The sequence below is a fragment of the Temnothorax nylanderi genome, unplaced genomic scaffold (assembly GCF_030848795.1).
Source record: "Temnothorax nylanderi isolate EJ_2023f unplaced genomic scaffold, tnyl_v1.0 TNYL_tig0083_pilon, whole genome shotgun sequence".
Classification (NCBI taxonomy): Eukaryota; Metazoa; Arthropoda; class Insecta; order Hymenoptera; family Formicidae; genus Temnothorax; species Temnothorax nylanderi.
This window is the reverse complement of record NW_027249145.1, coordinates 792,054-805,728: the sequence shown is the minus strand read 5'-3', so window position 1 is coordinate 805,728 and position 13,675 is coordinate 792,054. Positions and strand designations below refer to the sequence as shown.

At 36.2% G+C, this 13,675-nt stretch overlaps 1 long non-coding RNA gene across 1 annotated transcript; it reads right to left on the bottom strand.

Annotated features, from left to right (window-relative positions):
• Positions 1-2,132: 2,132 nt before the first annotated feature.
• Positions 2,133-4,036, bottom strand: LOC139774598 (uncharacterized). Its single transcript, XR_011718617.1, has 2 exons — positions 3,552-4,036; positions 2,133-2,398 (listed from the first exon to the last, which is right to left on the bottom strand). It is a non-coding gene; the product is annotated as an uncharacterized lncRNA (long non-coding RNA).
• Between the last annotated feature and the right edge of the window lie 9,639 nt (positions 4,037-13,675).

Genomic DNA, 13,675 nt, shown 5'->3' with positions numbered 1-13,675 from the left:
ATAGGTGCCTGCAGTCTTGCAAGTTAATGTCTGCTACTGTCGCAAATTCGTTAATGTAAGCGAGCTTTAGAGAAGAAAAGAGACGAGAACAGAATGACGGAATAGAGAGAGACAACAAAAGTCGACCAAAACTTGATGGTGCGAAACTCCTTAACGACTCTTGCTCACGACTTCTCCTTCACCAGAAGTGTTCACAAAAAAAGGACGGAACACTTAACGACAACCGACGTTACACGCATATTTCTTCAAAGGAAGAAATCTATTCCACCACCAAAATATCTGTCATAGTATTGACAGTTTAATAATGACACAGATCGCCATATGAAAACGGATATAGGAGAATATATACAATATCTATAAAATCTGAAGCACATTAAGAATTAAATAAACATATTTCAAAACCAATCCCGCTTTTAGCAAATATCTTTATAATAGGTTTAAATTATATGTCACGAATAAAATCCATTTAAAACATTAATTAAATAATTAATTTAAAAAATCTATTAAATTTCTATAAAATAGTTAATTAAACTGTTGTCAGTTTTATTCGCATTGGTTTCGATAAGGTGTTTCGTTTACATTGGATGTAAAATAAAAGTCAAAGATTTTTAATCAAAATGAAACAAAGTAAAAAATGGAAACGCTTTTAATCTAAAACACAAAAGCGTTTGTTTTTATTGTATTTTTATTTAATTAATAACAAATATATAAAAAAGAAATGATAGAAAATACATATACATAAACACAGGAAACATTTTTGTTCAAATATTACGCAAATACCCACAATATATATGCAAATGAGAAAAGCAAGTCGATTAAAAATTTGCATTGAAAAAATTTCGACGGAAAGATACCATAGCATTTTTTGTAATGTACTAATTGGCTAAAGGGCCACGATGCTAGGCGGGCAACCAATTAAAAAGAGCTGAGCGCAAGGAAAAAAAGCTGAGCGCGAAAGTTGCCTTTATAATCGATTCTCTCAAACGAACTCAGTAAGAGCAAGAAACTTAAGCGAGACTGTCTTCGTTATTAATTATTAATTATCTCGTTTATTGATGCAGTTTTGCATTAAGTCTTTTATCCCATAGTTACTTTCTGATAAAATATACTTTATAAAAGAAAAAATATATCCTCTATCGAAGAAATTTTGAAATACATTAATTAAAAGCATTACATTAATTTTTAATTACTTGTATTTTAAATTAATCATTGTTTCTCATTATTCATGTATTTATTTAAGCAGTTAAAGATTAATTTTCAAGAAGTAATAAGTTTATAAGAATGATTCAAAAGACCTATCATGCACACAAGACAATTTTTAAACGTTATAAATAAGACGGTTCTATCAGCACCATTTTTTGTCAATGTATCGTTTTTTCTAGAAAAAAATAAACAACTCTATATCTCTCTGTCTCCTACGCGAAGCTGATTGTTTTGGAACAATTGTTTGTTTCAATTATTAAATTCAACTAAGGCTACACAGTAAAAAATTTTGTGTCAATGGAAGTCCACTCTCAATTTTGTGTTAAAATAACTCATTCATCGTGTTATTTTTGACATTTAGAAATGTTATATCGACATTTATAACATTTCTAAATGTCAAAAATAACACGATGAATGAGTTATTTTAACACAAAATTGAGAGTGGACTTCCATTGACACAAAATTTTTTACTGTGTACATTTTAATTAAACAATGGCAAGAGTAATGAAAATTATACAAGCTATTGTACTAAATCATTTTCGTTAGGAGAAACGTAGTTCGAATTGAAATTAAAATAAATAAAAATTGGAATATCAAGACCCAATCATAAAATAAAAATCAATACGTGAGGGACACAAAATAATAAGTTTTGTATTTATCGATCTATATGTTTCACGATACTGCTTTGATTTTTTTCAATTAAAATTGTAGAATTCAATAACAATTTGATGTGCAAATATATACCTATATAAAGCAATAATCTTGCTTTTACAAGATTGCAATTAATGTTAATTAAAATTCGATAAAATTAGTTGAAACAAATAAAGATCGAAGCGCATAGCATCTTCTTATCTCTCTCTCTCTCTCTCTCTCTCTCTCTCTCTCTCTCTCTCTCTCTCTCTCTCTCTCTCTCTCTCTCTCTCTCTCTCTCTCTCTCTCTCTCTCTCAATACATCCATTATACATATATTTCTATCATTATCCTGCCGTATATTTGAAAATATAAGTGATCTCTCTTACCAATCTGGATACTGCACGTTGCTATTGTTGTTGTTCTGATCCAACTGCATTGTCCTACTAGCAAACAACTTATAATCGAGCATAATTTCCAAGTCTGTCGCATTCAATGTTGCGCTCGACGTTTGCATACAAGGCTCGAACATTGATCGTTCCTTCTCCGAATTAGACAATGAGTACTGCAATCGATATAACAAAAAAAATCTCCAAACATTTTATGTGAGCAGCACCGATAACCGCTGCCGTTCGACGCTGCTCGTTTCGCCGGCAACTCGCGACGACGGAATTTGAAATTCAAATTTTATTAACTGGTGAACCTCATCAGAGACGAAGAGTGTCCTGTTACGTTTAATTAACTTGAATGAACGCACTCGACGCGATATCGACGGAGATCACGGTCCGACGCAAAGGACCCTTGCACGATCAATAATTAAAACAATACGCTGTATTAATACTATTAACAGAGAACTTCGTTATTCGAATATTAATATAGGTTCAATCGGCTTCAAACGGCTCAATCATATTGCACAAATTTCTTTCTCCTTTGGTTAACGGCATAAAATGTTAAATAAAATCGATTAAAATAATATAAGAGATAAGAAGAGCCCGTTGAAAGATTAATATGAAACATAGATTTAATGTAATCATGATAATGTTTTAAGAGATTTAAAGTTAAAACTAGAAATTGAAATTGTCTAAAGTTAATTCATTTTGCACGTCATTGCTAATAACTTTTTAGGAAAAAGTATTTCAATTAAAAAGAATTCAGTTTGTAACATTATATAACTATATACGTAATAAGAAATATTTTTTATAATAAATAATTTTTATAATAATTCAATTATATACGCGTTATAGACTGAGTTTGCGTAATGTTACTTTTAAATATTAGATGCAATATACGTATGTTTCAAAAGACGCAATTTTGGAAATAATATTTTATCTCTAAACGGTCAAATTTTTCATCATAATACATAATTACATAATACACACTGAGAAAAAATGTTCTGCATTTTAGTAAATATTAGTTTGCATACAACTGTGACTCCATTTACTAGAATTAAGAAAATTTTCCTTTTTATTAGTATACATGTGTGTATTTACTGAGAAAAAAATATACTAATAAAAAGGAAAATTTTCTTTATTTTAATAAATGGCGTCACAGTTGTATGCAAACTAATTTACTAAAATGCAGAACATTTTTTCTCAATGTATAATACAAGGTATTAAGAATTAATACTAAACGTGCAAGGGATTCGCTTTAAGAAAATTCTAATCACTCGATAAACCGAACATTCTCGAGTATGAAAGTTCGCTTTTTCGCCTACTTACCAAAGAGAATAGACTATACTGGTACGGTCTAAATCGTCCAGCACACACAAACACTCGGAGTTAGAACACAAACTTCGGAAATGGAACTTGAGACTATCGAACGATGCTTGAGAAATCGATGACGATGTACAAAGGACAGACGTGACGAGGACTGAGGCACAAGTTGCTTGAAAAGTCTGCGTACCGGCCCGCAGCACGAGTTCAACTGCGGACTGGTTTGGATATGTCCGCAAACTAAGGTCGTGGCGCGATATTGTTATCTATTGTCAGGTAGATCGTGTACGTAAACATATACGGAAATGTCCCGAGCGTTCTTGGGAAGAAATTCATCGTTGTCGTAAATAACTCTCCAATATTATATAGGATGTCCAAATCTTTTCTTCTGTTGTGTCGATAAGTAAAGTATCGCGGAAAAATTAAACGTACGATTTGGAAACGTTAGGATTTCATATCCGAGGACTTGTATTTGATTTTTAATTATCTATTTTTATAATCTTACTATCTTACTATATATTATATTACTTTTACGTACTTCGCTATATATAATATAATTTTCTTATAATATCATTGTATAAATTGAAGACTAGACAATTAACTCTAAATAAAATTCGTATTCAAGACAGAAAAAAAATTGGTAATTGTTGAAGAGCATTACATTTTTATACAAAGATTTTCGTAAATTATAAATTATAAATTCATACTCAATGCTACATTACGTGTAGGATTTTAAATCTTTGTGAATATCTTTCAATTAATTAGTGCATTTATAATATTCATGCGATTTATGTATGTTTTATTATGCATTACTAGTGATACTTGTGAAATTTAAGAAATATCTTCTTTTTATTAAAAATTTTACACGCAGATATAAAAGTTAAATTGAGAACAATAAAAATAGTATAAAACCAAAATAAAATTTGCAGTATTAAAGTACAGATTGCAGTACATACAAAAGAATGGCCGTAAAAAGTACATTTTTTGTATTTCGTCAGATTGATATAAAAACGTAATACGCAATTTATCAATTAATAAAGTTCACAAATTTTCTTTATAATATATATAACATTGGAAACATTATTGCAAGAGCATGTGCCGCATGACTTTGATCGAAATAATTGACAGAATATCAAAATGAATAATTCAAATCTGAGAATGACAATATTTGTCGTTATTTTAATAAAGAACTTAGAAATAATTAATATTGAGAGCAAAATATCGATACTTTTATTGCGTCGAACTATCGTAGGCGCCTCCCCTCTTACGCATAATTTAGCGAAGAGCGCGCAAAAGTGAAACTGAAACACTCGCAGTTTTTATTGGCAACGATATCGGATATGCCCTCGCGTTGCACGAACATGGTGGAAGAATCTTGAAAAGATCGGCACGAGTGGGCGGCCATATTCTACTACAAAGGTGGAAGCTGCAGGGAGAAGAAGAAGAAGCGTTGAGAAGGTTTCGCGCGTAAACTGATATTCCGTTCGGAGCACCGAGGCGAGAAAAGTGTAGCCCGAGCTTAAGAGGCACAAAAAAAGCGCTTTCCACCTTCGCGAAGTAAGCAACGTCTCTCCGGCTCGTTCCTTGGAGGAGATGGAAGCGCGAAAGGAGGGTCCGGGGATTGGATTCAAGGACTGAAGAGCAAGTGGCAGAACGCGGAGGATCTTATTTACCGGTGGAGGAGAGTCAGTTTTTCTACGGACACATAATCTCTCTCCACCGGCACTGTCGACCGTCTGCGTCATATTTCATTCCGAATATAGTTTCGGCTTTGACGCCATAGGCATATATTTCTTCAATACCTTATTCCATCTCTGTCAAGAAGTACTTTTGATGTCAGACCGAAAGATATTTATCACGATGTTGACCAACATTGAAATTACAATTTTTTGTATCTTTGACAGTTTTGTTATTGCCATTCTCGGGTATAATATTTTATGACATTCTAAAATCGACGATAGAAAATTCAATCGTAAAAAATTACGTATTGACTTCAAATTATGCTAGAAAGGAGCGCGTTTACTTACGTACCGTATCTAAAAGAAGCAGGGAAAAATGCGAGAATTCAAATAAAGTAAAGAAGAAAGAACGAAGGAATTTAATTCACGAGCTATGAAAAAGGCAAAGGGCAACAATGTACTATAATCTGCATAAAAGGTACATGTAAATTTTTCCACGGCGTATACATTACACAAGACGTATTTTAAGATATTTGAAATAATGTAGATTATTCAATCGACAATGGGAGTTATTTACATTTAAAAAAAATCGTTCTGCGAGAAAGATACACGGAAAGAGATTAATTAATATAATATAATAAATTGCTAAGGGATATTTAGAAGGTATAATTAATATTCTCGAGTGAATACCCAAAACATATTGACACCATCCACCTCGCGTAACTTGTGCCTCCTCATCTTGCTACGAGTAATTTCCGCAGTTCGGTACTTCAACATGCAACGGTGCGGGAATAAACTTCGAGGGTTTAAAGAGCAAGAGGGCAGAAGCACAGGCGACCAAAGTACGCGCAGTCTTCTTTTCATTTTTTTTTCTTAACTGACGTACAGCTCTCCGCTTCATGGGCGAACTGGGTCTCGACGTACGTAGTACGACATCCTCCTTGCATCGCTTCAGTTTTTAGGTATTACGTGGCGCACTTGACTTCTTAACTTCTTCTTCGGGAAAGTTGCCGACAGTGCTTGAAAGCGGAATAAGGATAGGGCGTTTTCATTACATAAAATGAGACGTCATGTTTGGAGTGGACGTATGCCCGCCTCAAACTCGGTTTTCCACCGGGCGGACTGTAACAGTTTCTTTAATTAGATTACTTGTAAATAAAACGACATAACGTGACATAAAAGAATCCCTCCTCATTAAAATTATATGCTTTTGTAATTAAACCAGATATTTATAGAAACAATCAAATCAGTCAATATTAATATTCAAAGTTAAACAAATTATTAATAATTGGGGGCAATTTTATCTCTTATTTAAATATTTTATCAGTGATATTTGGGTGTTAATTACTCGTTAAATAATATTTATTAAACAATATATCAAAATAGAATTTTTGGAAAGGTTTTACGTTTTATTGAATTTTGATAATCTAACAATTCCATTTAATGTTTTAAGTAACTGATTCCATAATATGATAATATTACACCTCTATTATATTTAATAAAATATAATACCACGGAAGAGAACATTAAAATGTATTGAATGTATTTAAGTATTTAACATTACATTTCTACTTTTGATCGGCAAAGTTCTCATTGATGGTAATGAGAAAAAACTATTGATGAGGTACAATTCAAAAATTAAAAAGAATACGTAATAAGTCACGCACGTACCGGTTGCAGTATGACAGGATGCTGCATGCAGTGACGAAAATCCGCCTTTTTAAACGCAAGTTTATCGAGAATCCCTCGGCTGTACACAAGCTGCCCTAGCCAAGCTAATTTAGAATTGTAGCTTTGGGTAGCGAGCACCTCACTTCCTTCACCACTTTTCTCGCTCTCGCGTTTTTTTCGCTCGGTCGACTATTTTCCTGTCCACCGTCGCGCTTGTCGCGAGTCAACTTGTTACAAAGGAACCTACGTCGCCAAAGGGCGAACGTAAAATTGGCTCGAGAAAAAGTTTCGCAGACGCGATACGCTTTTATTAGAAAAAGAAAAACGCGATCCATTAACATTGGGTTGTGCCAACTCCGTTTAGTGCTACCAGCGAATAGAATTTTCTTTCCATATTGCAATGGAAGTTATAATCCAGAGAGAAACAAAGAATTGTTAATGAAATAATTATCGAAGAAGTAAAACAATTTTTTTTCAAAGTATTATAATATCATGTAATTTTTTATTTTAAACTGCGATGATTGAGTCGTTTATCAATTTATTATTTTTCTGTATTGTAATTTTTTGTCGGAAAAGTTAAAGATATAGGTATTCAAGGAATAATAAACGAAACGAAAAATAAAGAAAAATAAATAATTTTTATAAAGAAAGAAAATAGGATATGTAATCATAAAATGTAAACCAGGAAACTATACTTCTCGTGAATATGATTTACAATGATCCTACAATTTGCACAGGTGCGTGATGTGATGTGTGTATTAGTACACTTGTTTAAAAGTGAAATTTTATGCATTGAAAAAGATACATGAAGAATGTGAATAACTCGGTCGCGTCTTTTTGATTGATGTTGTGTTTCTACTCGCCGTTCGCATGCGCCGGAAACCGCAACAAAGTTAGATAGACCGTGAATTTTCAGCAAATTCGCTAGCTAATTATTTATTGTGCTTATGCGCTGTCGTATGCAACGTGCATTCCCCCAGAACATAGAGGCAATGATTTATTGTATAATGAATAAAATCATAGAATAGTAATCATTTCGGACGCGGTGACACGCGAACTTGGACTTCACATTCGACTATGGTGGACGTTTACATAAATTACAGTACGATTCAATTGTTGCCTTTGGAATAATGCAATGGGTCCTTGAGTATCGATGGCATTCGATCGGTACGTTGTTTTAATATTTAAGTGCTTCTAGGAAGTATCTAGGACTATCGATATTTCGCTATCGTGCATCATTGCGAAACGTAAAGCGAATGAAAAGCAATGTGAAGGAACGAGACACATTTCGATAAATTTCGCCGATCGATAGAATAGTAAAACCAGACGTGGTTCGTCATTTCGAACGCGGTAACACGCAAATTTAAGCTTATTATAGAACTGCGGTGAGCTGTTTCGTAATTATGACAGAGTTAGCAAATAATTTAACAGGGCCTCAAGCGGGATGGCGAAGCTTCTGAATTCGATATTTTGCACACTTTTACGTGTTTCATTTCATGAATTTTTTTATTATTATGTTGTTTGTCTATGTTCATTATTATTAACACTATTTATTATTAACGCTAAATTTGGTTGAATGTCTGATAATAATTTATATGTTACGTATGGTCTATGATCTAAATTATTACTTTGCTTTAAACATTTGATCAATATTTCAATGCAGTTTACACAATCGTATCGCAAATTTTCATTTTGTCGTGATAAAAATTTTAGAAAGTCTAAGGTAGGGAAAATAATATGATATTTAGAAATATATTGAAATCACAATACCATAAAGAATTGATATTTTAATACTTCTTGGAACACGTGCGCAATGTTTCGTTATGCGTATGACACGCGAAGGCAAATGTCAATATACCTGACGAGGAACATTGTAAAACTGTACACAATATACCCTTTCGTAAATGTTGCAAATATACGTAGCATCGACTGAAAGCGAGTGCGAGTGATCCAGGACTTGATGTTTGCACAAGCGGGCAGTGGAACGCGGATATTTCGCGCGGGGCATAAATGAACATATCTGAAAAAAGAACCAGATACGCGCCGAGCAAATGCATTTGATTAATTACGACGTGGACGTTTTTCAGTCGTAAAGCAAATAGAATCCGTCCCTGGCGTCATTCCGAGCCTGCCGTGCACCGGCAAAGCCCGGTACGTGTAAAGCCGGGGCGAACAATGAATAATATTGCGCCTGTTTGCATTTCATCGCGCTCGCACACATTACTAACGCCTCGTCTGAAGCGGTCCGGTCTTTTCGATAGGGCGGCTCGGCTCGGCTCGGCCCGAAGGTTGGTGTGAAATTGCGGAGGTTGGCCGAACCGTGCCGGGTGCCGGGCACTCAAGTAATAACGAAATTGACGCAGGAAACGCGAGCGCGCGCGAACTCGAGCGCGCGCGCTTATGTAAATGCGAGTGATAGCGGTCGGCGGGGGGGTGTAGACCAATTAATTTGCTCGTTGCATAAACGCGCGGCGTGCGCGAGACTGCTCTTCTCGGCAACGATGATCGATCGATTTGCGTACGTTACTCGTGAACGATCGGCTACGACGCAAACAATGTAACGCTAGAATGTTTCTCGGATTTTTGATTCGTCGATAAAACGAAGCACAAAAATTGTATGGGAGAATTTGAAGATTGATTCAGGAACCGACTTCTGCAAAATAAAAATTTAATTAAACCCTGCCATTTTTAATAACTCTTAAAATTTTTTTTAATTAGTCACATCTCTGTTACTAATTAAATAAAAATTCTTGAAAGCTCTATCTAAAATGCAGTAAGGATGAGATTATAATATGAACAAAAGAGCGTAAAGGAAATCGGAATAAACCAGCTTTGCTTAAAGCGCATTCCATATCATTTTATCTTCCTAGCTATGGAAGCTTTCATTTATTATACTTCGCATCCCCACAGCGCACAAGTGTACCAAAATATTTTCGCATCTTGTTGCGCTTGCAATTAGGCACGATCAGGTCATTACGCCGCAGCTCCGCGGGTATCACGCGCGGCCGTTTAATCACGCGTCGTTTCGTGCATTAAGTAAATCCGATTACCGGACAATGCCGCGCAAATTCGATTCCACTGCTGCCGCAACGTAGGAAAATTAATGTACGCCACCCGCCGCCCATCTACCCGCCGCGCCGCGCCGGGGCAGGTCGTCGGCACGTTCGACGTGACGAAGGAAACTGCTGGCGCAGAGGTCGGGGATTTTCCTCCGTTTTTCTGCTCTCGCCAAGTAGGTCTTTCCCGCCATCTCTTTCTCTTTGTCGACGCGGCCGCTGCCTTCCTTACTTCGCCGACGAGCAATTCGCGTTCTTACTGCTGCGAAGAAAAAAAAATGAAAGGGAAGACTACGGGGAGCAGGAGGAGGAACTGAGGAAGCGATAGAGGACGGCGGGTGCCCCCTTATTTGCAGGAGCTTAACGATAGATCCGTTTCGCGAACGGAGCAAAAGGTAATTTACATTCAATTCAGGAAATCCCAGATGTCTATTGGCTAAAGGACCGGCCCGGAGAAGAATACCCGACTACTTATATCGGATATCCGGTATCTGCATAATTCTGACTCCCGTTCTTTCTATTCCGCCCCAAACCCGTCCGGACACCACCGCGATTCCCCCCCGCCCCTGCGCTCCGTCCGTCTCTTCGCTCTTCATTGAATTCGATCGAACGCTTCGGGTTGCCTACAGTCTCTTTCAGCTATCTCCGCGCGTTTCTTTGGTGTCAGATCTTATCGATTAAAGACTCCCCTCGGCCGGTTTGGATCGCGATCGTAAACGTCCGATTGCCGATACGATGGGATCGATCAGGTAGGGGTCCGAAGTACACGCAATTAAAGTTTCAATATCTCTCCTCCCTTCCCCGTTCTCTTTAATTCCCCCTCCTTTTCCCACCACTAGACGGCTGGGGATCCGGCCACTCTCTTCGTTGATACCGGGAAGTACGAGGGAACGAGTATCCAGGACGCTTCTATTCAAATGTTTTCGCTCGCTCACTACTCTCTTCTTCAAGTGAAATCCTCTCATAGCCTCGCTCTCTTCGTTTGCGTCGACCTTTTTCTACATCTCTTAAAGGATTTTATCTGCCGAAGCGCGGAAACTTCCCGCCCGACGGAGATGTTTAACTTGAAGACGGCAGCCGCGCTGCCAAAGGCAGTAATATGGTATCGATTGGTCTCGCAAAATATGGCGGTATCACGCCATTTTCCGAAGCACTTTGGAAATATATTGTTACGATCGTTTTCGCAATGATTGGGAATCATTAGTGATTTCTCGCAAAGTTGCATAATTTAAATTAATATATTTATCAATAAAATAAACAACGTAATAAGGAATACAAATTTAAAGTAAATAAATATATTTAATTTGTAAAATGCAGGTTTGAAACGTATCATTAATGATACATGAGCATACCTCGCAAAAATGGTATAACGCTTCTTGAATAATTTTTAGGTAATTATTTGCATTAACGGATATAAACAATAATGAGCGACGGCAAATCGAGCTGATCAGCACTGTGTCCGTTAATGTAAATACAATTTTTATTATTTATACGAAATTGTACTAGACGTAGTGTATACATTTTTCAAAATTGTTAAATAATATATTTTGTTTCTTAGTCATATTTAGCAAAAGAAAATAACATATTTCCTTTATCAATCTATATTAATTCAAAAATAGTTGAGAAGAGTTATTGCAACTAAAAGACCTGAGACAACTGTAGAAAAATTATAATCCTTTTCTGTAAGAGAATAATTTTGTTTCTTAATGCCAAATATTTCATTGCTTCCTGTTCTACCGTGTGAACTGCGAATTGGGAAGAAGCTCACGTATAAATAAAATCTCGCGGGTCGGATGTAAAATTTGTTTTTTATAGCACGATATTTTGCGGTCATCGTAACTTGTTTCGCGCGTAATAAGCCGAACGAGATAAATCGTGTAATTTATTCCCGGCGCGGCGTAAAGTCATACTTATTTGTGCGGATAAGTCTTAATGGCTACGGTATAAATCTCACGTCATAATTAGTAGGGTGGAACGAAAGTGGCTTCTGGACCGCCGGAACTTTCAGATTTATGTCCTCTTATAGAAGACTCTCCCTCTTATAGAAGAGAGTTATATTACATCCGTGTATCTTATTATAGAGGGTGGGAACAGTGTACATTGCAAGCCAAAAACTTATACAAATGTCAAAATAGTTCGTCGCGCGGGGTTGCACAATGGTGGAGAGCGAGCGGTTTTTCAGGCACTCGCCGAAGAAGAATTACCGCGGCAAAGTCGAGGAAACTTTATGATTTGAGAAAAAAAAAGGGAAGCCAAGGGAAAGATGGAACAGAGATAAATCGGCTGTTCGAGCGACGCGATGAGCTCGTCCTCCTTCTCTCGTTCCTTCCGGTTACGTCTTTTCCTCTCGTCCTTCCGTCTTTTTTTTTCCCCCGAGGACAAAAGCATCGCGTGGCACATTCTAATTAGAGGGACTTCTATTATGCCGCTGAAGACAGATAATGGGACCTACAGTGTAAAACTCTTGCGTGCGATCTCTCTTCCCCCCACGACGTAAATCGCGGTCGCTGCCACTCTCGCCTTGCCCCTTCTTACGCTAGTCGTGCGACCCACTTTCTTAATTGTTCCTCTATTAAAATACACTCTAATTAATATCCATTATGTCTGATATATATTGCTCCGCCAGTAGTGCGCCAAGCACAAGAGAGCGGCTTTGTACCCTGCGAATATTTGAGGAAATCGCGTCTCAGGAAAACGTCAACTCTACCGTAACCGGAAGAAAAGACATCTTAAGACGGGGGACAAGTGGCTTAAGTAAATCGACGTTATTCTTTCGAGCCGACCAATGCGTGGTAAAGAAAAATATTTATAAAAAAAAGATCCCTGGTTATTACACACTTGAAATTAGTTGCTAATTAATGTTCCAACAGAAATTATAAATCCTAATTATCCTTAAATTGATATCCCTTAATCTAATAATAAGAAAACAGCCAAAGAAACGCTATCTATTCATATTAAAAGATATCAGTTCAGTTGGCTTGAAGTTCCGTACAAATTCTGAACGTAATCCTTTCTGCGGCACGCATGTCATGTTGCGAGATTGTAAGATTTTTCCGTAAATGTCACATCAGCGACAAAATGAATCATCGTTATGTTTACGCGAAAGAGACAAATTGCACCGGGGTTGTTGTACTTCAACGAGATACCCCGAAGACAGCATGTCTCTCATATAGCAAGGAAGAATCGTTTCAGTTGTATATGAGCTATTTGCTTGAAAAATGTGGTAAATCAGATTTGAAAAATTTTTTATATTAAAAATGTCAATTATAATGCTTGCCAATGAAAGATCTTTTCCTTCAGATTATTAGGAAAAGCAGATATATTTAAATAGATATTTGTATATGATATAAGATAATGTAATTGCACAATTTGTTTAAATTCTTTAAAATTTTTTTTGTAATATTTCGTACTTCTAATAAAATGTATATCAAGAGAATCCTATTGTGTGACGTATACATTCCAAAAATTACATTATATTTTTTACATGTATGCTTTTGATTATCTTATTATATATTATATGCCAAAAATGTGTGAAGGTTCAAATCCTTCGACGCGGCCCTCTGAATTTACTATTAAATCTAATACATAGTCACGATATCCTCAGAATAAACAGCTCATATCGCCTTTTACTTGTCGGCGTACTTTCGCGTTATCCTTTCTTCCGACCTGTCGGTGTGAGATTACAAGACCCAGCTCCGGTAGAAAATCGGTTTGTGTGGCCTCG